The sequence below is a fragment of the Marmota flaviventris genome, chromosome 6 (assembly GCF_047511675.1).
Source record: "Marmota flaviventris isolate mMarFla1 chromosome 6, mMarFla1.hap1, whole genome shotgun sequence".
In the NCBI taxonomy this organism is placed as follows: Eukaryota; Metazoa; Chordata; class Mammalia; order Rodentia; family Sciuridae; genus Marmota; species Marmota flaviventris.
In genome coordinates this window covers 869,451-894,016 of record NC_092503.1, presented here as the reverse complement: position 1 = coordinate 894,016, position 24,566 = coordinate 869,451, and positions in this window count along the sequence as shown.

Sequence of the window (24,566 nt, the reverse complement as noted above, 5' to 3'; positions counted from 1 at the left end):
TCTGGGTCGAACCGCCTGTGGGTGTAGACCGACACACTGGTCACTAAGACTGAACGCTGAACCCCGACCTGCGGCCTGAGGTGGGGAGGCTGCCCACCTGCCCACCACCCCCACAGCGGGCTGCGCCCACCGCGTGCTCAGTCAGCTTCTACCAAGTGCGCCTTCTCCATTTCACTTTTCACCATAGAAAAGTACGAAATCCATCAGTAAAAAAGAAATAGACCATTGGCTGCCCCCTCCAGGGGCCATCCTGGCTGAACTTTTGGACTGACCCAGGCATTTTGCCCTGTGTAGCTTTGCATATGATTCTGATTTTACCTCAAAATTTTAATGACATTGACAAACACTAATTAGATCACCATCTATTCTGAACTATTTGTTTCAAAATAAAAGATGATTTCGCGACAGAGATCTTTGGGGAATCAGGGTGGTGTTTTTAAAATATAATAGCTAAGCAACAACACACAGGATGATGGAAGCACACCGTGGGCTGGCAGTCGGCACCTCCCCGTGCCCGCAGGCACCTCAACACAGTCAGCCCTGCCGGGGAACGGCAGCGAGGCTCCCACTCAGGACATGGGGCCCAGCCGGACCACTTGCCTCTGCCGACCAGGTGGACTGAGTCCTGCTTCTGCCACTCAGATCTCCAGCTCAGCACCCTGGCTCAGAGGCCAACTCCCTGAAGGTGATGAATCTGGATTCACCATCAGTGAGTCCTCGCTGTGTGCGTGAAACGCCGCGTTGATGATTAAGAAGGTGAGGTCTCCAATTTACGATTTTAAACAAAATGCCAAGACACGCTCCACTAGGGCCCAGGAAATTTGCTAAGAACGAGGCAAGGTGGACGGGCTGATTGCAGGGCTCGGCCAGCCTGGCTTCCAGAAGGACGGCTGCAGCCCCCCAGGTGAGACGTCGCAGGGGACAGGGCGAGGAACGAGGAGCGGGTGCGCGCGGCTCGTCCAGGCAGCAGGAAGCACGGCCATTGCTGGAACACGGGGAGCAGGGGCGTAGGGCGGGCAGCTGAGCAGGTGGGTGCTCTGAGCCGGCCTGGGCAGGTTGTCACTCTGTAGCCTGCGCGCACCCCGGCTCCTCCACCCTTTGATGTCCCCCAGAGTGTAAGGCCACACTGAACACAGAAGAAGCGCCCATGGGCGCAAAAACTCCATGACAGAAGGCCCTGCACTCTGCACTTCTGACTGACAGGAACTCGCAAGGTCTCTGGGGTCCCACTTGGGCACCTCCAGCCCATGGCTCTGGGCCTGTGTGAGCTAGCCCCCAGCCCTGGAGCACCTGGCGGAGTAGAACCGCCCTTCACGGCCAGGGAGGACAGGAGGAGTGGGAGGCCAGGTCCCCTGAGGACATGTCCCAGGGGCCAGAGGACCTCCCATGGGCCCTGCCTCCTCAGGCCCCACCACCTCCCAGTCAGCCTGGAGACAAAGCCTCCAGCACACAGGCCTGTGGGGACAGTCCAGACCCAAACCAGGGCACCCATTGTCACCTTTCCTCTCCTACCTAGTCACACACAGACACACAGCACACAGCACACAAAAATCACAACACACACAAATGCACACAACACACAAACATACACAAACACAAACACACAACACACAAATACACACAACATGCACATCACACAAGCATTCATACAAACATAAATATAGACACAAGCATTCAAATGCATATAAAACATCTGCAAACACACATGTAAACATCTAAGCTACACATTAAAATGTACATATAAAACACACACACGCGTGTGCACAGAAACATGCACATTCCCACAAACACATACACACTTGGGTACATCCCAGCCACATGAATGGCAGCACACTCCACTTTTTTTCTGATTTTGAACGTCACCTCAGGTCTGGTCCCCAGACCCAAGCTTGAAAAGGATCCGTGCGTGGTGCATTGAGACCCTACCCCTGAGGGACCAGTCAGCAACTGGTGGAGATGCGCAGGAGGGCAGCAAGCCGGGCAGGGCCGTGACTGCAGCTCACAGCCCTGCAGAGCTGGGAGGACGGCACGGCAGACCTCCCGTGATGGGAAGATAGATTCAGGACGTTTCCAGGTGCCCCTGCCTCACCAAGGCCCTGACAAGCATCGGCATCTGGTGACTTCACGTGTGACAGTATCGCCACGCGACCCTGGAGCAGAGCGTGTGTGGAGTTTTAATTCTGAAGAGTGGAGTCCACTCCGTCTGTGGGATTTTAATGCGGGTGTAGCCTACACCCGTGCAGCAGCGCATGGGCTGCGGTTCCTCTCCAGGCTGGCCACGTGAGCAGCTGGCTCTGCAGACCCCCAGCTCAAACTGAGGACGGATTGCTGGGGGAGAGAGCCAGAAGGACAGGACAAGGTAAGGCTCCTGACCTCGTCCCGGTGGCTGGCCACAGGCTTCCAGGAGGACAGGCCCAGGGGACATGCCAAGGTCAGGCCAGCTGCAGAGACCGCCAGGAAGAGACTGTTGTGCCTGGACCCACGGTGGCCACAGAGTGAAGGGATGTCCAGCCAAGGCCTGGACGGGGCATGACTGAACCGGAAGGGCAGCGGAGGAGAAGGGGGCGAAGACGAGGAACTGGGTGGGGCAGTTCCATGTTCCAGCCGGAGACGCCGAGGCCCATCGGGAGAGGCCAGGCTTCAAGGGGAGCAGAGCTGAATCTGTGGCTTTTGGCTCCTGTGAACAGCAGCCGGGAGCTCCGTCCAGCCAGGACCCGCAAAGCATGCTCAAGTCTGGGAGTGGACGTGGAAGTCGGCAGGCCAGCCCGACGTCAGTGCCTGCACCCCACTGTCCCACCCTCTGGAGGAGAGCGGAATGGAGACAGCTCCCACATCAGGGCCACAGTGGGCTGGCCAAGACCACTCCTCTGGGACACCATGAGCATGACCGACTTCCATTCCCCCGAGGGGCCTTGAGTCCCAGCAGAGGGTGAAGGGAAGGCTCTTGCTTGGGTGCTCCATTCAGGGGCGTTTAATGGTGCACCCCACAGCCAAGCCTCACTGTGGGGAACTAGTGTAAGGTAAGTGGCCTGGCACCTGTCCCCAGCCCCAGGCTCTGGCACCTCCCTGAATTCTGTGCCTGGTGAGTGTTGCTGTCTGAGTCCCAGCCTCTGGCCTGTTGTGCTGCGTTGGACTGAGCTTGCTCTCCAGCCAGCTGAGCCGAGAACTCCCAGACTCCCAGGCAAAGGCCCTGAACGTGTGGTGTGCGCTGGACAGGGCTTAAGAGTGTCCCCAAAGGTTCACTGCTGGAGGTGGTCTCCAGTGTGGCGGCGTCCCGAGGCCTTCAGGGACAACAGGTGACTGGTGGTGCCCTCCCCTGTGGGGCCAGTTCCCAGGAGAGTGGCTCTGTGCAGTGAGGCCGCGGGACCTGGCCCTCCTGTCCACCCTGGGTCCCTTCTGCTTTCCTGGTACGTTGTGCCACAGGCAAGGGCCCTCATCAGAGGACAGACAGGTAAGGACACCAGATCTTGGACTTTCCACCTCCAAATCTGCAAGCCAAGAACATCTCTTTCCTTTATAAAGCGCCAGCCTTCAGTGTCCTGTAGTAAAGGGACGTGGACCAGGGACCGCATGGCACTTGTTAAAATCCAAGGGTGTTGAAACGTGCAGGTTCTGCGTCCCCTCGGAGTCAGCGTTGAATGAAGACACAGCAGCAAGTTGGTCTTCTCTGCCCAGTGTCCAGGGGTCAGCTCACACGGGGTCAGATTCCCTGCGGCGGTCACTGCCTGAAGACACACATGGGGCTGTTCATGTAGCTCATGCTGAGGAGGGAAATGTGATGCCAGCCAAACACAAAGAGCCCCTGAGTCCCTGTCCCCTTCCTTCGTGACCTAGGAGAGGAGACCTGGAGTGCCTGGGTCTCTGCAAACCGGGGACGGGGTCTCCCCGCCTGAGTGTTGGCTGCGTGACCTTCGACGAGTCACACGGCCTCCCGGCTGCACCTAACAGCGTGGTCAGCGATAGACACAGACAGGGACAGATGCCATACAGAGCAGGTCCATCCTGAGGACCCGTAAGACGATTCGTGAAACCGGAAGGTGCCAAGATTTCCCTCTGTGGGCCTGGTGACTTCGTGTCTGGTCACACCGCAGGCGTGGTAGGGCAGCAGTGGCGGGTCCTGTGACCTGGACCTGAGCTCCACAGCTCCCTAGGCACCTGCGGATGGACACGGGCCTGCATGGGCCAGCTGGGGGCTTACTGCCCAACAGCCTGGCTGGCATGGGGTCCAGGAAGGCCGACCTGTGGGACTCTCTGGGCTTCCCCTTGCCTGATCCCATCCAGGAGAAAATCCAGTTCCTGCCAAACGCCATCCTGGAGAGGAGAGAAGGTCACCGTGAAGAAGGTGAGGCTGCACACTGGACAGGCAGGAGCCGTGTGAGTTGGAACCTGGGTGGAAGGGGAGCTGCCTCACTCCTGTTCTTGAGACCAACACGTTAGAGACCCTGACCAGGTCCCCAAGGTGGGGACAGAGGGACCTAGTCAAGAAAACATACATAGGGCACCCTTCTCCCAGTAGTTCCCTGGGGCACAGTGTCCGGGACCTGGACAGCCCAGCCATCTGGGCACCACGACTGTCCTGCCTTCAGAACGAGCGCCTCCCTGCACACACACTGCTGTGAGTGGACAGGTGCAATCCTGGGGGCCAGCCGGAACAGGCTGCAGGGACGAGGGTGGTGCCAGGGCCCTGCCGTCATCAGCTCTTCCTGACTGCCCACTTGGGGAGGCAGTGGGACGCCCATGTGCAGCAGACAGGGGTGTGGACAGGGGCCGCTGCGCCCCGTGAGCTCTCACGACCTTCCCTCACACCCGGGTCTTGCTCCCCCAGGCCCCACTTTGTCTCTGCGGACGTGGCCGGGGGAGGCGGTGGAGTCCTTCCTGTTGCCACGGGACATGGGGACACAGAGAGAGGCTCTGGGCAGGGACCTGGACTGCCGATATCCAGGTGTTGACAGCTTCCCGGTCCTCGTTCCTGGGGTTCACTGCCCTCTTCTCAGGAAAGCATTGGCTGGACACTGGCCTGCACAGGGACTCTCCCGGGTTTCCCAGGCACGTTTCCGTCTCCTTACTCAGGACAGAGACGTCACGTGGTGGTGACCGATGTTGCACTGATGCCTCTGAAGGAGGCCGTCTGATTCCTGAGAGAGAGCCCAGGCCACGCAGAGACAGAGGCCCCCACCTCCAGCCGGGCTGATGTTCCCTTGGTCCCGACCCAGTGCAACGGGTGCCCTGCTGAGTGGCCCTCTGCTGCCCAGCTGGCCGTGGTCGGAGGCTCCCGCTGATTCTCGTGGGGAGATGTGAGCATGGGGGTTTCCTCTGAAGGCCAGAGCCGCCCGCAGTGGGAGAGTGACCACGATGCTTGAAAGAGCAAACTCGGGAGACTCTGCCTTCAGGAGCCGGAGGGGCCGTCCAGTTCACCACCTCGTCCTGTTGGGCAGAAGGAAGTGGCACCCTGTGCAGCAAAGAGCCTTGTCCTTCACGACGAGAGGACCAGCTGCCTCCCAGTGAGAGGGCGGGCGGGAGCAGGTGCAGCCAGAGTCTTGCTTCCTCGTCGCCTTCCAGGGTCATGTCCTGAGGAAAGGCCCCAGAGACCTCTGGATTCACCTACCTTCCAGGAAAAAGGAAGGCCATGGCCACGGAGTGTCCAGTCACCCGCCCCCGGACACTGGACGGCGATGTCTCAAAACACCATGGATCCTGTTAGTAAAATGCAGGTCCTCATTCTGGGTCCCCTGGAAACCCCTGAGTTAAGACGTCCCCGAGTTAAGACGTCCCCGAGTTAAGACGTCCCCGTGTTAAGACGTCCCCGAGTTAAGACGTCCTCGTGTTAAGACGTCCCCGAGTTAAGACGTCCCCGTGTTAAGACGTCCCCGAGTTAAGACGTCCCCGAGTTAAGACGTCCCTGTGTTAAGACGTCCCCGAGTTAAGACGTCCCTGTGTTAAGACGTCCCCGAGTTAAGACGTCCCTGTGTTAAGACGTCCCCGTGTTAAGACGTCCCTGAGTTAAGACGTCCCCGTGTTAAGACGTCCCTGAGTTAAGACGTCCCCGTGTTAAGACGTCCCTGTGTTAAGACGTCCCTGAGTTAAGACGTCCCTGTGTTAAGACGTCCCTGAGTTAAGACGTCCCTGTGTTAAGACGTCCCTGAGTGAAGACGTCCCTGAGTTAAGACGTCCCTGTGTTAAGACGTCCCTGGTGTCTCTAGTCTACGCTGCTGGACTTCCAGGCCTTGGCCACTCGTGGCTTCTTTGCCTTGCAGCTGTCCTGACGCACACGGTGCCCATCCTGTGCTCCTGAGCGCGGTCTCTGGGATGGAGTAAAGCAAGTGCAGAAGATGCTGGAGAGCAGGGCTGAGGGACTTAGGTGCCACTGGTCGGCTGGTCACACCATGCTGCTCACTACGTCTGTGTTCCTCAGGGTCCTGACGCAGCTGTGGCTCAGGGCATGGGAGAGAGCACGTGGGAGAGCTGTCCGTCAGTGGCCAGTCAAGGCTTTTTAACACAGATGCAAAGTGCTCGTCACCCAGAGGAAGAGAAGGGCCAGCTGGGGCAGAGCCCACTGGCGGGATCCCTGGGGGTGCTGAGCACTGCTGTGGGCCATCAGGGGCCCACAGCACCCCAGTCCCCCAGGCCCTCAGGGCCTTTGTCCAGGGGCACAGGACCCCATGTATTGCTGTTTCTGCCCCTCAATGAACAGCGCCCTCACGGCTGCCTGGCCCTGCCACATGACCCCGAGGGCAAACCACTCCCCGCCGTGTCTGCCGCCAAGGCTTCCAACCCACAGGCTTTCCTCCCCCAGAGCCGGCGGGGTGCTCCGGGTGCTCCTGCAGCTGTCCTTTGGCCGGAAGTTGTGACAAGACAAGTGAAACCTACGCACCCCGAGATGGCCGCCGTGACACTAGTCACAGTGCTCAAGATAAAGGCCCTTTCCGTGTCTTGAGGATGGAAACCCTGTTGGCGTCTCTGGTCTGACCAGGAGGGAGGAAACAGGACTGCCCGAGGCCTTCTGCTGACTGAGGGTGAAAGGTCAGGCAGAGCAGGACCCTCCTGGTGGCTCTCAGCCCTCCTGCCCGAGGCCGGCTCTCCACGGCCACTCGGGTTCAGAGGGTCCCCTTCCCGGGTGGGATCGTCTCCTGATATTCGCTTCACCCAAGCTGTGGAGCAGCACCAGGAAGGCCTTCATCGCCACGTCCCGGGGGCACACAGTGGGCAGGACCGCCCTCGGGGCCGTGAGACGCACGTGGCGAAGGCCAACTGTGGGAGCAGCAGAGGGCGGGCAGAGAGGGGCTCCCCCGAGCCCCTCTGTGCGCGTGGAGTGAGCGTGGGGCGAGTCCTGAGGGGTCAGAGGCCATCGAAGCTCCCGTGCCAGGAGCTAATGAGACCCGCAGCCGCCAGGTGGGTGGAGACAGCCCCGGGGCAGGGCACCCTCCTCTCCAGCTGGTCAGGAGGCACAGACGCCCAGCCAGCTGGCTGCCACGGTCAGCAGGAAGGTCCTGCAGGAAAGGGACTGTGGGGCTTTCAGTCTCCAAGAAACCCTAAGTAACAACGCGGTGTGAGCAGGTGCGTGGCCGCAGGATAGCGGCCCTCCCCGGGCCTCATCCCCCAGACGGTGGGTGTGGGGCCCGTGGAGGCTGGTCAAGGCACTCTGCCCCGTGGAGTTGCACCAGCCTCCCGCTCCTCCACACAGCCACGGCGGCGCCCGGCACCTGCCCTGGCTTCCCGTGGCTGCAGGCGGTCCTCAGCGGCACAGCCCGTCTTGAGTTTCCCTGGAGATGGGTGTTTTGTGTCACCCGGGCCCTGCCAGGGTGGGGTGTGAGGGGAGAGAGAGGGCCCCGAGGCTCTCCATGTTCACAGCGACGATGGGCAAGGGGAGACCCATGAGCCAGCTGGAGGCGCCCCCCTCAACAGGGCAAGCTCTGCTGACCGGCTGGGGACCACGTGGGCGGGTTTTCTAGCTGCGGCTCTGGGGTCCCTCAGCTTCAGCACCTCAGGCCTCTGGGCCTGGCCTCAGAGTTCTCGCCCCTGGCTAACCTGACAGTGGCCTCCTGTCAGTCACCAGCCCAGCCCAGGTGCTCCTGAGCCAGGTGAGCGGTCCCACAGCTCCTGCGCAGCCTCCCCGTCTCTCCAGCTGCAGCTGGCCCCAGGGGCAGGTCCCCTCGGTGGGAAGCCTCGCACTCCCCACACAGGATGGCTCACGCTGCTCTTGGCCTGGCCCTGGGGACACAGTGGTCCCCAGGGCTCCCGGGCCAGCTCTGAAGCCACCCTGTTGTGCAATTGACCTTGCAGGAAGCGTCTCCTCACTGGGGAAATATGAGCGCTCTCGCCCTGGAGGTGACTCATGCTCAGACTTTCATCTCCTTGGCGGGCAGGGTTCTGTCCGCAGCCGCCTCAGGATGCTCTCTCCATGTCATCATAGTTCAGTGCTTTGTAGATTTGTGTTCTTCATAATCAAAACCTCCCTGCCTGGCGGGTGGGGCCCTCGAGGAGCCAACAGGCTGTTTCCGGAGTCACACTGCCGTTGTACGCACCGCATCTTTCGCATGACTCATTGACATCTGCGTTTGACATTTAAACTTTAAAGTGGGGCTTATTACCAAATGACTATAAAAAGAAACGGTGGAAACATTAAAGAGTTGGTAATGGAGACACGCTGTGCGTGTGACTGAATCTGACGTTCTCTTCTGCTCCCCGCAGCACGGCCCCTGGACTTGGGTGGGCCTCACGTCACCGACTCCCTGCGCCGGGCGTCTCTACTCCTGTCAGCACCCTTGCTAAGGTGGCACCTCCTTCCAGGCAGACAGGAGAAGAGCCCTCGGCGCAGCATCTTAGCAGCATCTCCCTGGCACAGACTGCGCGTGACTGCCCAGGAACGCCCCTGTGGGCACCTCTGATCAGCTGAAGAAATCCAGGACTCGGCCCTCTGTGCCCCGCTCACCCCCTCTGGGGCTCATCCTCTATGGTGCTGTTTAGATCCCCATCTCTCCACCCGGCAGGGCCCACGGGGGAGCGGGCATGGTGTCTGCCCGCGGCCTGGCCTCTGATTCCTACACTGCCGCGCACACACCTCGGCTCCGCCTGAGTTCTCACCCAACAGCAGAAAAGATCTCCGCACAGTGAAGCTGCAGAACAATCCATCGCCCAAAGGATCCGGTGGGCCCCCGCAGTCCAGCTCCACAGGACCGTGGCCCCGGCAAGGCCCGTTTTCTGTATGTCGCGGTAGCTTCCCCTTGGCTACACTGTCTTATAAGTGTGATGGACAGCATGTGAGCTTGTGCACTTTTACTATGAAACCTCCATTGAACTGAGCCAGGTGCTGCAAGCCTCTAATCCCAGCAGCTTGGGAAGCTGAGGTAGGAGGATCCACCACAAGTTCAAAGCCAGCCTCGGCAATTCTGGTGAGGCCCTAAGCAACCGGGTGAGAGCTTGTCTCAGAATGAAAAATAAAAAGGACTGGGGATGTGGCTCAGTGGTTAGGCAATCCCAGGTTCAGTCCCCAAAAACACAGTCACGCACCAAATCCTCCACTGACACATAATTAAAATGAACAGCACATCCTAGAAACGTCCCCCGTGAAGCCACCACAGCACTGGCTATCCTCACCCCCCTCTCCGTGGTCCTCCTCCCCAAAACGCCAAAGTCCTCCAGACCCTGGTCACTGCAGGTTGGGCTGCACTCCCCATGGTTTTACTCAGATACCCCAGGTCACCAGGACTGCTTCCGCCTGGCTCTGCCTAGCCTGGTCCTCAGAGGTCCACATGTGCATGTCACAAGTCGCCTGCATGATGTCATTGCTGCTGCCTGCCCTGTCACATGACCTGTCCCTGCTGGTTGTGGGTGAGAGCCCCAGCTTCTCTCCCCACCCAGCTTCTCTCCCCACCCAGCTTCTCTCCTTCTCTGGCTCCCCCAGGTCCAGCTGACTTTTAAACATCCCCACTATATCAGCTGTGCAAGGGGCCTCGGCAGGTGCTCCCCACAGCCCCAGGAGACGTGCTCTGGAAGCTTCCGAAGCCATAATCTGGTGGGAACTTGTACCCGATGACGTGGACGAATTGTGTGGACTAGCATGAGATGAGACCCCTGGGCCGCAGGCCTGGGGAAGACCTTATGTCTCACTGGGTCTATCTCCAAGAATCCAAGCAGTTTCTCACAGCGAGGAGCCAAGAAAGATTCCCTCATACTTCTGGCAGAAGGAGGGGAAAATCAACCAAGCCTGCAGAGTGTCCACGGAAGGCCGCGTCTCCAGGGAAAGGGCTGGGGCTGCTCCACCTGGGGACGGCCGGAGGCCCACTCCAGCCCCACCTGACCTCAGGGGGGAGAGGCCCAGGCCCACTCGTGAAGGTGACAGCCCAGGGACAGGAGGCTGAGCCCGTGCGCTGAGACTGCAACGCGTCTCCTCCACCCTCCGGGGCACGGACAGGGATAGATCACGAGGCAGCTGGTTCAGTTCAGAGAGTTGCAAGACCCAGCCAGACCTGACCCAGGAGGCTCTGGGGAATCGCAACGGCACCGGGAAGACGAGACAGCGCAGCGGAGAGTCTTAGTTCTCTGGCACCTCCAGCTGCAGAAATCATTAAATGTGGCCCAATTTGCAGTCAGACCTAGTATTTCAGTTGCTACTACATGATTCATTATGTGTGTCCCTAAATAAACAGACCAAGTGCACTTGACACAAGCAGGCAAGAAATGACGTCATGTGACAAGAGGAAGAAGACACAGCCGCAGCTCCAAGTCACCTGGGGTGCCGACGGTGATCTGAAAGCCACCGTGACCAACAGTCGTGGTTCCTGATAGAAAGTGAGCCCAGACAGAAGCTCCCGGGAGCATCGGGATGAGAAGCTGCAAATCGAGCACTGAACACGATGGAGACAGGAACTGCCATCCACATTTCACCAGGAGACGGGGCTTGGTCACTGTGAGAAAGGAAGGTACCCTCCAAACATCCTGGCTCATGTGTCAACAGGAAAACAAGTACAGCAGAGTGTCCCAGGATGTTGAAGCAATCTAACAGGTTTGGGGTGCAGGGCATGGAACACTAGGAGAAGAATGGGCAGGGGACATTCTAAGTAATAATGACCCAAACTTCTCGAAATATAGTGGCAGATAACAAAACACAGGTCCAGAAAAGTCAGTAACCACCAAGCAAAATTAATACTGTCAACAAAGTGAACGCAGACCTCAAAACCACAGGAAACCGATGAAAGGGAGAGATTTCTGAAAGAAATCAGGGTGAGGAGTGAGTCACCACAGGGGAACAAGGAAAAGGGTACCCAGGGTTCCCTGCACACCATGCACACCTAAGAGCGGAGTGAGATCGTCAGTGCTGAGACGGAAGTCCATGTCCACCCACTCAGAATCTCACACCTCGTGACACTCAGAGGAGACGGAGAACAAACGACGTGTGACACAGAAGCTGCAGGACTCCATCAGCCTCAGACCCTGCAGGAAACGTGAAAAGGTGGAGGCCACCCAAGGAGACAGGGTCACCGCAGAGAAGGGCAGAAGGGAAGGTGGTAGCCTCCATTTTGGTCATTTTAATTGATCTTTAAAAAGAGCCAGGTCTTAAAAATTAATATGAATGAATCATCGGCAGCATATGGACCAGTGAAATGAGCAACAGGAAAGTCACAGATGGTGGGAGAAGGGATCGGGCCACTCTCTTGCAAGGTGCCTGAGCCATCCGTGAAGGGTTCAGTCACAGTCGTTGAAAAGGCAGATGGTAAAGTCTAAGGCAAAAACTAACTTTTTAAAAGAAGAATAATTAATATCTTAAAGAAAGGTGATAAAATGTGGTCACTAAACTGTCAATAAAATCTAAAGACTTCCCAAAAGCCCTCTGAGCAATCATAAATGAAGTTTCATGACACTAAATCAGCATACAAAACTTAGCAGCATTTCTATGTGTCAATAGCAAACTATCTGAAAGACCCCATTGGAGGAGGGTTGGCGGCCGACCCGTGGGTCTTCACACGTCACCTACAAAAGCATTTTAAAGCTTGATTCTCCAGTGGGAGGAGCCAGGGGCTCTTGAGTCAGAGCCTGGTCACCACCCAGGGATTCCAGCTCTGAGGACATCCAGGAGTCCGCCTCCCGTGTGAACAGCCATGGCCACCACAGGTCCCACCTGCCAGGCTGCTGAGCCATCCTCAAAGGACAGCTGGGGTCCCAAGCCGGGGGGCGGGGCAGCGAGGCATGGCCACAGCCTCCAGGAATTGACTTCCTCTCCACAGACAGCAACTTTCCAAACCTGCAGGGTGCGTTCCAGGCTGCAGGGCAGTTCAAGTGGAAGTCGCGAGGATGGCAACTGGAAGTCCACCAAGCTCGGAGGCCGCTGGGGCGAGAGTGCCCGAGCCTTCCACCTGCCTCCGGGAGTGAGGCTGCACTTGGAAATAAACATCGGGGAGTCAGAAGGAGGCCACAGTGTCCTCAGACGCCCACGAGGGACAGGAACGGGACCATCCTGCACAAAACAGTGTCGGGCACTTCCCTGAAGGAGGAGGTGTCAGCAAAGGATCATAACCCAGGGACCTAGAGGGCACACAGCCTCGCCACGCTGGCACCTCAGAGCCATGGGGAAACACCACACCGTCCCAGTGCACCAGGACAGGGACCAGCAGCCATCAGAAGACACGCGGCTGAATAGAACCAGTCAGGAAGAGGCCTCAGGGGACACCGAGAAACACCTTGAACTAAGCAAAAACCAAACCCAGTTTGTCAAGATGAGTGAGATGCAGCCGGAGCAGTGAGAGAGTGCACCAGGAGGGAGCTGAGGCCGTCCATCTGAGGACGAGGAGCAGATGACACTGAGAGAGCAGAAGACAAATAGCAAAGATCAGAGAGGAAACTGAGGACAGGCAACCTGAGAGACCTCTGCTCAACATGCACAACTGACTAAATCTCTGATGAAGAGAAGAGAGGCGGACTGTCAGATTCAAGTGGCTCATCACTCCTGATCCCTGGGAATGGAAAGAAAGAGACCAAGGAGCAACTCCGTGACCACGAAAGTGGTGACAGGTGAAGACTGACTCTTAGACACAAACTGCTGGAACTGAGGTGAGAAACAGGCATCTGAAAGACCCCAAGTAAGGAATCTACAGCACCAAAACCACCCAGCAAAAACAGGCCCAGGCTTTACTAACACCCTACCAGCCGTTTAAGGAGAGAGTTCTTTCAATTCTGCACGATTCCTTTAGATAATAGCAACACAGAGAGCACTTCCTAACTCATTCCTGATACCAGAACCAGGGAAAGATGTTGAAAGCAGGGAGAACTGCAACCAATGTGTCTCATAAACAGAGAAGCAAATAACCTGGACGATTGATCAGCACATCAAACCCAACATTGTACAATATAAGTACACACCATTGACCAGTCAGGTTCACCCCAGTTACGTAAGACCTGATCAGCACCAGACTTCAATCAGGGCAGCTGAGTGGCGGGGCACAGGCCTGTAGTCCCAGTGACTTAGGAGGCTGAGGCAGGAAGATCACAAGTTTAAGGTCTGCCTCAGCAACTTAGTAGGACCCTGTGTCAATAATAAAAAGTTTGGGGGATGTAGTTCAGTGGCAAAGCACCCCTGGGTTTAACCCCAGTACAAACAACAATAACAAAATCAATCAGTGTAGGCCAAGGCATCAAGAAATTGAAGAAAAATATTATATGATCATACAAATTCAAGACCCATTTATTTTATTTTTAGAAATCTCAGTAAACTAGGAATAGAGGGTAAATTTCTCAATTTCATAAAGAATACTACCAAGAAACGATAGACAACACCATATACATGAAGAGAAATTGTCTAGGATCTGGAAGAAGTAAAGGATGGCTTCTCTCACAACTTCTGTTAACATTGTATGAGAAGTCACAGCCAATGTGATAAGACAAGAAAAGGAAAGACAAAGTACACAGACTAGGAAAGATGAAAAATAATTTTGTTTGCAGATGTCATGATTGTATGTAAAGTAAATATCTAAGTTTAAATCAAAACAAAAACAAAACCCCAAGTAAATGAATATAGATAGGTCATAAAATTAAGTATTAATATAGTAAAATCAACTGCTTTTCTACATGCTAGCAATTAACAATGTGAACTTTTTCACAGCTTGATTGATATTTATTTCACATACCAAAAATTCAATCATTCAACGTTCATCATTCAATAGACCTTAGTCTACTCACAGATAGCACAACAATCGCCACTATTCATTACACAACATTGTATGATCTCAAAAAGAAACTCCTTTAGCTCTCACCCTTCTACTCCCAGGACCCCTAACCTCAAGCAAAATGCAATTCACTTGCCGTCTCTAGAGGTGTGCCTATTCAGGACTTTTCATATAAGTGGAATTGCACAAGATGTGGGCTTTCATGATGAACTCCTTCACCTCAGCACAATGCTTTCAAAGTTCATCCATGTTGTAGCATCAATGAGTGCCCCATTTCATCTAACAGACAAATGATACGCCAGTGTGTACTTGCACCACACATTATCATCCATTCATCATTCAAAAGATGTTGTTCTCCTCTTTTGGCTGTTGTGAGTAGTGGTGCTATGAACATTATGCAGAGTTTCTTTTTTCTTATTATTTTGTCCATACCTGCTCTCAATTCTTGAGATACATATCCAAGAGTGGAATAATAATCATCATCATAAGATTATTCTATGCTTGGAATTTTGAGGAAGCAACAGCTCCACAGTGGCAGTACCTTTTTGTGTTCCCATGAGCAGTGCATGAGGGTCCAACTCTCCTACATATTCTGTGACACTTGCTGTTACTCATGTTTTTCTGAGACCCTGACCAACCATGCACAGAGGGGTGACCTGCTCTGTGCATGGTTGTGATGTGTTCCTCTCTGCTCAGCTGCTGAGCATCTTTTCAGGAATTTCTTGATTGTTCACACGTCGTAAAGAAACATCTATGCACACTCTATTCTCAGTTTAAATTGGGTTATTTCTCTTTGAATATTGAGCTATAAAGACACTTAGAAATTCTAAACACAAGTCCCCTATCATATATACTATTTGCAAATATCGTCCACTCTATTTTGTCTTTCTTTCTTTAGGATATCCTATGAAGCACAAAATTCTGAAATCTAAGTTGTATGTTTTTTCCTCTGTGGCCTGTTCTTTTGATGTAATATTTCTGGTATCATTGCCCAAGATCACAAAGACTTACATGTATGTTTTCTTCTAATAATTCTATAGTTTTAGCTTTTACATTTAGATCTTTGATCCAGTGTTAAATTTTAGTGTGAGGTAAGGTTTATTATTATTATTATTATTATTATTATTATTATTATTATTTACATTAGGCTATTGAGTTTTCCCAACACAATTTGTAGGGAAAAAAAATCACTCTTCACTGAATAGTGTTGGCCACCTTGCCAAAACCTAGTTGGCTGTAGGCATGTGGCTCTCCTTCTGAACCACTACCCTCTTCTACTGGGTTTTGGGTCTGTACTTATGCCAGTGTCACATGACCTTGATGTCACACAACTTCAATTGCCTTTGCTTATAGTTTGGGAAAGATTAATCCTTCAACAATGGTCATCTTTGGGGGATTTTTTTTTCTATTTTTGGCTTCTCTGCATCCCTTGAAATTCCACATGAATTTTAGAATCAACTTACCAATTACCACAAAAAAATTGTTTTCTGGAATTCTGAAATTTATATAGAAATTTATTATCACCTTTAATTTATATAGAAATGCAATGAGCCTAAAAAAGCAGAAACAATGTGGAATCTGTGGACTGATCATTGGAGTATTATCACCTTAACAATATTTATTAACTATTTTGATCAATGTGAAATTTGTACAGTATATTTAGATATTCTGAATGTTTTCAACAGTATTTTATAATTTTCAGCTTACAACTTTTGAGTTATTTTTGTTAAATTAATTTCTCTGTAATCATCATTTTGATGCTTTTATTACTAGAACTGATTCTGAATTTCCTCTCAGTTGTCCATGACAGGTGCAGGCCAGCACAACTAGATGTGGGCATGGTCTTGCTCCCGCAACCCTGCTGCCCTTGCTGGTGAGTGGCCGTGGTCTTTCTGGGCCGCTGCAGGGTTTCCTACCCAGCACCCTGCCTTCTGCAGGAGACGCTGCACTCCTTCCTTCTGGGTCAGAATGCCTCTTCTCTTCTTCCTCCTTGGAAGGGTCGAAACTCCGTACAACGTTGGATGTAAGGGGTGAGAGTGGATGTCCTTGTCACATTCCTGAACTTGGAACGAGAGCACCGTCTTTCACCTGACAGGGTGCTACCTGTTGGTTTTGTGCAGATGGCTTTTATCAGTTTGAGGACGTTCCTGCCTGTTCCTAGTTTGTTGAGCATTTTAATCATAAATGGATCTTTAATTAATCTTTAATGTCAAATTTTTTTCTGCATCTATTGATGTGATTCTGTTGTTTTGAGGGTTTTTATTCTATTAATGTGATGTTTTATATGAATTCTTTTTAAATGTCAAACTACCTTTACCCTCTAGGATAAATTCCTCATAGCCTAGTGCATAAACTTTAAAAATAAGTTGCTGGACTAAGTCTTCTAGAACTTAGAGTTGAGGATGTTTGTATTTATATCCATAAGAATTGTTGACTTAAAATTCTCTTTTCTTATAAAGACCTTTATTTGATTTTGGCATCAGGATAATACTGCCATCTTTTCTTTTACTTTTTGGATGAGTTTGTGAAGTTTTAATAAATTTTACTTAAGATTTTATATAATTCATCAGTGAATCTTTCTAGGTTGGAGAAATCTTCATGGGTAGTCATGATTACTAACACTACTAGCAGTACACTATTTCTACCAACTCATTGTCTTTGCCTTAGGGATTTCTGATGACTTACTTCTTCAATTAGCTTTGTTGATTATAAAGAATCAAAGGAGACATAAATAGAGATGTGATGTCTTGAAATATGATCCATGTTATGAAGGTGGTATTAACTATGAATCAATCTATAATTCAACAAATCAAAGATAAAATTCCACAATTTTATATGAAAATCGGTAATTTAATTTTAATTTATATGGAAATGCAATGAGCCTAAAAAAGCAGAAACAATTTTTAAAATTTTTGATGGACTTAGAAGTCCTGATTTCTAGAATGAATATAAAGCAAAATGATCAAGATAGTATTGGTATACGCATAGATGCAAAAATACTTCATTAGGAATAAGTTACTTTTTAATCAAGTGTCGCTGGATGCATTGGGTAGACCTGCAAAACCCAGAATCTCATGACTCACACCATACACACAGGAACGTGCAATGGATCATGGTCCTAAATGCAAAACCTAAAGCAAGAAAAACCATTTGTAATTGTGGATTAAACAAGAATTTTGTAGAACATCAAAGGATAAAGTCCAAAAAAAAACCACACACAGCATGTCTGATTCCATTGAATCCAAAACTGCTGCTTTTCAGAAGACCTAGTTAAAAGACTGCAAACTCAAGTCTTGTAATATCAGAGAAAAAGAATATACTAGAAGCCATATTCAAGGAGATAGTCGCCTAGAATTTCCCAGTCTTTTGATCCAAGCCCCCAACTTTGAAGTATTGATAATTTGATGAAGAAGTCCACAGATTAAGAAGTGCAACCAATTTCCAGCAGAATCAACAGGAAGGACTCTGCAGGACCCCTACATGCATAGCAGTGCCTGGCTTTAGAACCAGAGAAAAACAACAGACTTTACATCACAATTCACTCACCATAAAGAAATATTAAAGTTTTAATGTTAATTACTCTGATCTGTTTATTACTCAATGTAAACATGAGTAAAAACATCACATTATACCTCAAAAATATGCAAATAATATGTGCCAATCAAAAAAAAAAGTAATTTAAAAATGTTAACTAAGCATAATTTTAAAAGGATGTCTCCATATTTTACCTGCTATAGAAATATAATTGATTTTTTTAAATGGGGTTATATCTTATGCCTCAATAAGTTCACTTGTTAATTCAAGTACTCCTTGGGCTTTACCAGTTCCATAATTATGCCCTATTCAAAGAATTGCAATTTTATTTCCTTCGTTCCAATCTTATGCCCTGTATTTATTTTTCTTGGCTTATAGCATTAGCTAGAACTCTAGTATGATATTCAAAGAGAATCTGAAGGGTTTTTAAGGACATAATTTGCATGGGACCAAGTGGCAAGCCCTAAGTGCAGGTTGGTCAGGTTTGGTGAATGTGTGTGCGAATAAAGATCCAGCTGCAGCCTGGACCTGGGCAGGCCTGGACCCCGGCAGCCACACTCACACTTCTTTAGGAAGCCACTGTCCACACTGCTGCCCCAACAGGGTAGATTTGCATGTGCAGAGCTTCCCAGGCATGTGACCATGTGGTGTGGCCTCCTGTGTCTGCCTCCTATGCTCAGCGCAGCGTTTCTAAGCGTCAGTGGTGTGTAGTTCGTACTGCTGTGCAGGATTCATTAAATTTCATGTGACATGCTTTATCAGTTCTCCTACTGACATCATTAGCTGCATGAACTTTATTAAGAATGACTGCCATGAATGTCTCTGTACTTCTCGTCTCGTGAACATGCGTCTTCATTTCCAGTGAGCATGTATCTAGAGGTGGAGTTGCCAGATTGGGGGCAGATGTATGTTCAGCTTTATGAGAAGCTGAGAAATGGTTTCAGGGAGGCTGCACCCACGCAGGCTTCCACCAGCCCTGAGCGCAGCTCCCCACCCCTTCCCATTTAGCCCCCTGGGGGTGCTGATTGGTATCTTGGTGAGTGTAATTTCTACGTATCTGATAGATTCTCTTGACCACTTTTATCACTGACTCATCACTTTTTTGTGGTCTTTGTTCAAGACTTCATTCATCCAAACATCTGATCATCTCAGGGTTGACCTCTTTTAATTATCTTTTTCATTAAGACTGAATTACATTTGCTTATTTTTCTATGCTAAGTAAATTTTCACTATTGGCTGGACATTGCAAATGTTTTGTATAGTCTTTTGAGGATTTTACTGGCTTCTGGAGAATGCAGCTCTTTTGCCTCAGCAGGCCAACCTGTTGGTTGAATGAAGACCAAGAGCTCTTTCTTACCAAATGGGAGCACTGAGTCAAATCAAAGTTCAGCTCTGGAAATACTTGCTATGCTGGGTTGGGTGCATCTTTCATATGCACACTTAAGAGGATGAACTGCCCCTGAAAATCCGCACAGGGAATCGGCAGACCCCACACGAGCCTCCCTTCTCCTGGGTCTCCACCGTGCCCTGCAGACTGTGTGGGTGTCTTCCCGAGGTCCCCCACCAGGAGAGCAGGGGGCTTCTGTTGGAGTCCCAGCTGCCCGTGCACTTTTTGTTTGACTCCATCCATCTAATTTGTTTAAATTTTTTATTTGTTTTAATTAGTTACACTTGACAGTAGGATGCATTTGTGCACTTTGATACATCGTACGTAGATGGGGTGTGATTTCTCACTTTTCTGAGTGGACATGTTGCAGAATCGTATTGGTCACGTGTCACATATATGCACACAGTGATAATGTCTGTTTCCTCCTACTATCTTCCTAACCCCACATCCCCTCTCCTTCTCTCCCATCACTTCCCTCTGCCTAATCTAAGGTAACGCCATTCTTCCCTAGTGCCCCCCGCCTTATTGAGGATTAGCATCCGCATATTAGAGAAAACATTCAGCCTTTGGTTCTGTGGGATTGGCTGTTGGCAATCACCAAGAATACAGGCAACAGTGCACACTGGGAGGACATGGGGAAAGGTCCACTCCTCCATTGCTGGTGGGACTCCATCCATCTTTACCAAAATCCCAGAAAAAGTGTTTAGATCATGCTATTCTACTTTCCAGGATAAAGCTTGGGGACATTTTTAGAGTGAGAAATGTTCTGACTTTGGAAGATGATTTATATTTATCCCAACAAGACTTAGAGCAAGGGATGGATTTCTACAGCGTGCTCTCTCACCTCCTTCAGACGGGAGACGGGGAACTGCTGCTTTCTAACCGAGCCGTCCAGTGTGCCCTTGATTGACGGCGTCACCGGGTCCCCTCCAGCCCTCCTGAGGCAGCACCCCCTCGGTGGGAATCTGCTCTTCACAGAATTTCGCCTGTCAGGAACAGAGTGAGCACCGCTGAGCTAGGTGTCCTCTACGTGAGCCAAGAGCCATGCTCACCCCTTGGAGGCTGATGACTGCCTCTCCACAGACCTACGGCACTCAGATCTGCGTCTTTTCGCGAGCCTCACTTACAGGATCCCAGGAGCTGCCATGTGAGCTGCACTGACGCCCAGGACCCCATAGCTGTCACTCAAAGCAAGCTCCACGACCCCCTCCCCCGGAGGTTTCTGAGGGGACACTGAAAACTGCAGCAGGGTGCTCTGTGCAGCTTCTCCGCAGACTGGAACCCCAGTGTTCGTGAGAGACCCTCGAGGTGGGTGGACAGCGCCCAGCTTCTTGCTGTGTTCCCGTGAGTGTGCGCGTGTTTTACAGATCTTTCCCCCAAAAAGGGAAGCTATTACATATTAAAAGCAGAGCCAGGACCCCACCCTGTGGCTCCCGTGCTGACCGCCTACCTAGAGGACCCATGGAGGACCCAGCAGCCCCGAGCAGGGTCGGGGGAGAACTGCTGGAGGAACAGCCCGAGCCCCTGACACGTGGCCACCACGACTCCAGGGACCGATGACATCTCCAAATCAAGATCCTCCTGCAGGACGTCAGCTCGCCACGGGCTCCTGGGCTTCTGTCCTTTGTGTGTGGATCCAGGGGCGCTTTCCTAGACCAGCAGCCAGCAGAGAGCAGAGCTCCCTCTGAGCATCCCAAGGGGACCTCGGATCAAACATGATCTAAAGTTCGGTTTTGAGGGTTTGTCCAAAAACATGCAAGGGTTTAAACCCTCCCTTCAACACAGCCAAGGTCACAGATAAGACCCATTTGTTCAAGATGCCTCCAGTTATTTGAGATTGCTTCGTCATCCAGAATAAGAGATTTTAAAGCCATTTACAGAAAGTTTTGTGGGTGGGAGGGAACCTTCCACCTGTTCAGTGTAGAGAGCTGTCTTCCTGCCTACGGCGGCCAGCGGCAGGACCCTGCCTCCTTGGCAGCTAACCTGAAAGGTCTCACTAAGGCCCGATGACCCTGGGAAGACCTTGATGTGTAATGGAGAAGGCCAAGCCTCACTGGGGTCAGGCAGTTTCACAACACTGCTGGATTTGGAAAGCACAAACCAGTCCCCCGAGACTCAGCCAGCTTGATGGCACGTGTCACATCTGGATCTGATGTCCCCAGGGGCTCCTGTGAGGAGCCTGGTCCTCAGCGTGGCGCTGTTAACAAGTGGTGAAACCGTGGTCACTAGGAATTAGGGGACACTCCCAAAGGCACCTTCCTGGGTAGACGCTCCTTTGGGGAAGTCTGTCAGAGGGAACAGAAGCCCACAGAGTTGACCCTGAGCCTGGCAGGTGCTGACCATCCAGAGAGGCCTCCCTGGTCTTCCATAGGCCAGGCCAGGGCACAGGGGTAGCGGGCACCGTCTGCCTCCACGTCACCACGAGCGGGCGTCCTCCTAGCCTCACTCATCCACACCGTCACCAAACGCACACTGGATCCCCGAGGGTGAGGGTGGGTAGAGGCCCAGTGTCTGTCCACAGGCAAGGCCGGGCCCTGCGAGCAGTGGGGCCTATCTGTCCAGGGCCTGGGCAGAGCTGGCCGTCCAGCCTCCCTGCCTAGAGCACCCGCTCAGGAGCTCTCCTGCAGGGGGCTGACCCCCGGGTGCACTTGCCTGCCTGGTGGCTTGAAGCTCTTACCCTCTGCTGGGCTCTGGGGTCCGTGTGTGGCCGTGGGCCCCAGAGCAGCCTAGCCAGGGGGAAACGCAGGGCTACTCTCCCCACACGGTGGCCCAGAGTGGAGAGGAGGAGAACCCTTCGTGGGAAGCACACAGGGCACCCAGGTGGGAGGCCAGGCCAGACGCCTGCGTGGCCATGTGCTGCCAACCGCCAGCCCTGAGCCTGGGCAGTCCCTCCTGCCACCACCACGGCAGGAGCCCACCAGCCACATGTGGCCACGGGTCCTTGAGGCAGGGCCAGCCCAAGCCACGGGTGGGCTGTGTGAAAGGCACCCATGATGTCAAGGGCCCAGGAAGAAGAGAAGCCAACCCCAGGCCTCTGCCCCAGAGCGCAGCGGGCACCCGGGGGAGGTGACACACTCTGCCTCTTGCCTGTTGTGGCGTCTGGGGACACTGACTCAGAGCCAGGAACCCGTCTGCTCTGGGGCTCTGGACCTCTGGCTTCCCACCGTCCATTCAGCTGGGAGGATTTGCTTCATAGATGGCTTCATGGACCCACCCAGCCTCTCCAGTGGACGCTGCCCATCCTGACTCTGGTGAGGTGTTCAGTCTGCCCTGGAGGGACTGCCCCCTTGGCCGGACCTCCCCAGGCTGCTCAAAGCCTTGGACACGGCAGGCTCACAGGCTGGGCCGGGAAGGGTGATGCTGGGCATGGGGCTGCCCTAAGTCACAGGGCGAGTCAGATTGTCCCTGCACCTCAAGGCACTGGCCTACGCCAGCCGCCAAGCCTCCTTAAAGTCCGAGTCACTGGCCTGCAGCCTGCTGGGTGCTTGGTGCTGGGTGTGAGAGGCGGGCTCTGCCCCACACCTAGGGCAGGAACACCTGTTCCCATCGCAGGTGTGGACACCGCCGAGCCTGCTGGTCACAGGAACAACCCCACTCACCCCCACACACACCGATGCCCTCCTCCAGTGCCAGCCCCAGCACAAGGGACGGCCCTGGCTCTCAGAGAGAAGCATCCAAGGAGAAGGTGGCTTCGGGCAGGAAAGGCCCCAGCTTCCACGGCCCCCTCCATTGTCCAGGGGAGGGGACAGGGTCACGGCTGAGGAGAGCAGGGTCCCTTACAGAGAAGCCACCCTCTCCCAGCACACCCGGAAGAGGCGCTTTTTCAGGATGAGCCGCCGTCTCCGTCCACCATGGCCTAACGCTCTGTTGGCACACGATGACCCCACGCAGGTGGCCAGGCTCTTCGCCCAAAGACCCCCTTCTCAGGATGGAGACCCCGGCTCGGGTGTGTCTGTAGCCAGTGAGAGTCCTCGTCGGGGACAGGAAAGCAGGCCCCCCTGCCACGTGGCGTGTCCTCCTCTCCAGTTCTGCCCAGGCTCGGGATGGAGAAGGTTTGAAACTGAACCCTGGTGGAGACTCTTGCGGGCAGCTGGCTGTCACTCACGGCCGGCCTGCCTGCCTTTCGGGATTTTCCACTGCCCGGACTCCACTTGCCTCCCATGCCCTTGCCAATCGGTGCGGATGGGAGGATGCAGGGCACTTTTACTTCCCGGAGAAGTGCAGGGCTCAGAATTGAGGCCCAGAGAGGAAAGGCGGCCTGTGACGTGTGGCCAGCCCCTGAGGAGGACCTGGACGCAGTGAGAATCACATCTCCTGCCCCGGCTTTCTCTGCCCCAGGGCCACAGGCTAGGGCAGCCACTGAGGGGCGGGGAAGTCTGCCCTGCGGGTCAGCGTCCACTCGGCTTCCCCTGGGGTGGGGCCTTCTGCTTCCCTCTCTCACTCCTCCTGTCTTGGAGGCAGAGGGCAGCAGGTGAGGTCCCTGGCCACACCATCCTACTGGAGCTGCTGCGGCAGGTGCAATGTCCGCTGGCCCTTCTTCTTTCTGGCCATCGGCATCCTTCCCTGACTCCTGCGTAAAAATAGCAACATCTCCATGACCCAAACCTGTTCTGGCTGGAGCTGACCAGGGTGTGGACGCCCAGGTGAAAGGGGGGCAGTCGGAGCATCCACAGGAGCTGCAGACAAGGTCAGCCCCAGGTCCTTCAGCCTGAGAGACATGGGGCTGCCGGCCAGCAGAGCCCAGGCCCTGTCCACTGACGTCCTCTGAGCAGTGTGTGGGGCAGGCGGGGTCTCTGAGATGGCCTCCCGTTCACCAGGAGCAGGTGAAAAGACAGCCCTGGTCAAGGACCAAGGCTGGAGACCGGCCCCCACCCGAGGGGCAGCACCTGCGGGAGGGAGTGCCCACTGCTGGGCCGGGGCTCGGGGAGCCCCCACGGCTGCTCCCTGTGTTTGGAGAAAGGGCTCCGTGGAGACCTACTCATCCCCCAGGGGCCTCTGGGCTTCCTGCCTCCTGGGAGGACAAGCGCCCGACCCTCTCCTGCTCAGTGCTGTGAGGGCTCCCCCTCGGGCTCCCGGTGACAGTGGAGAGAAGCCATGGGCACCCAAGGCTGCCCCGGACTACAGTGTGGAGCCCAGGCAAGGGGGCCGAGCCCCCCCACACTCAGCACAAGGAAACTGAGCCCTGGGGGTCGGGACTGGGGTGTGTCCACATCTCCATCCTCGCCTCAAGATCTGGCTTTAATTACCCCACCGCTGCTCTGCCGGCGGATTATCCCCAAGTGAAACTCTGTGAGGGGCCGGGAGCGCACAGGGCAGGCAGGACTGTCCATCCCGTGAGTGACCGTGGAAGGGCGAGATCAAGTCCACGTGTGGCTGTGAAGTCCCATGACTAGACGGGGTCTGTGGGGGCCACGGGGGGCCAGTGTGCCCATGAGCGAGAGCTCAGGTTGCTCAAGGACAAGCAAGGTCAGGTGGGAGCTACAACCTGC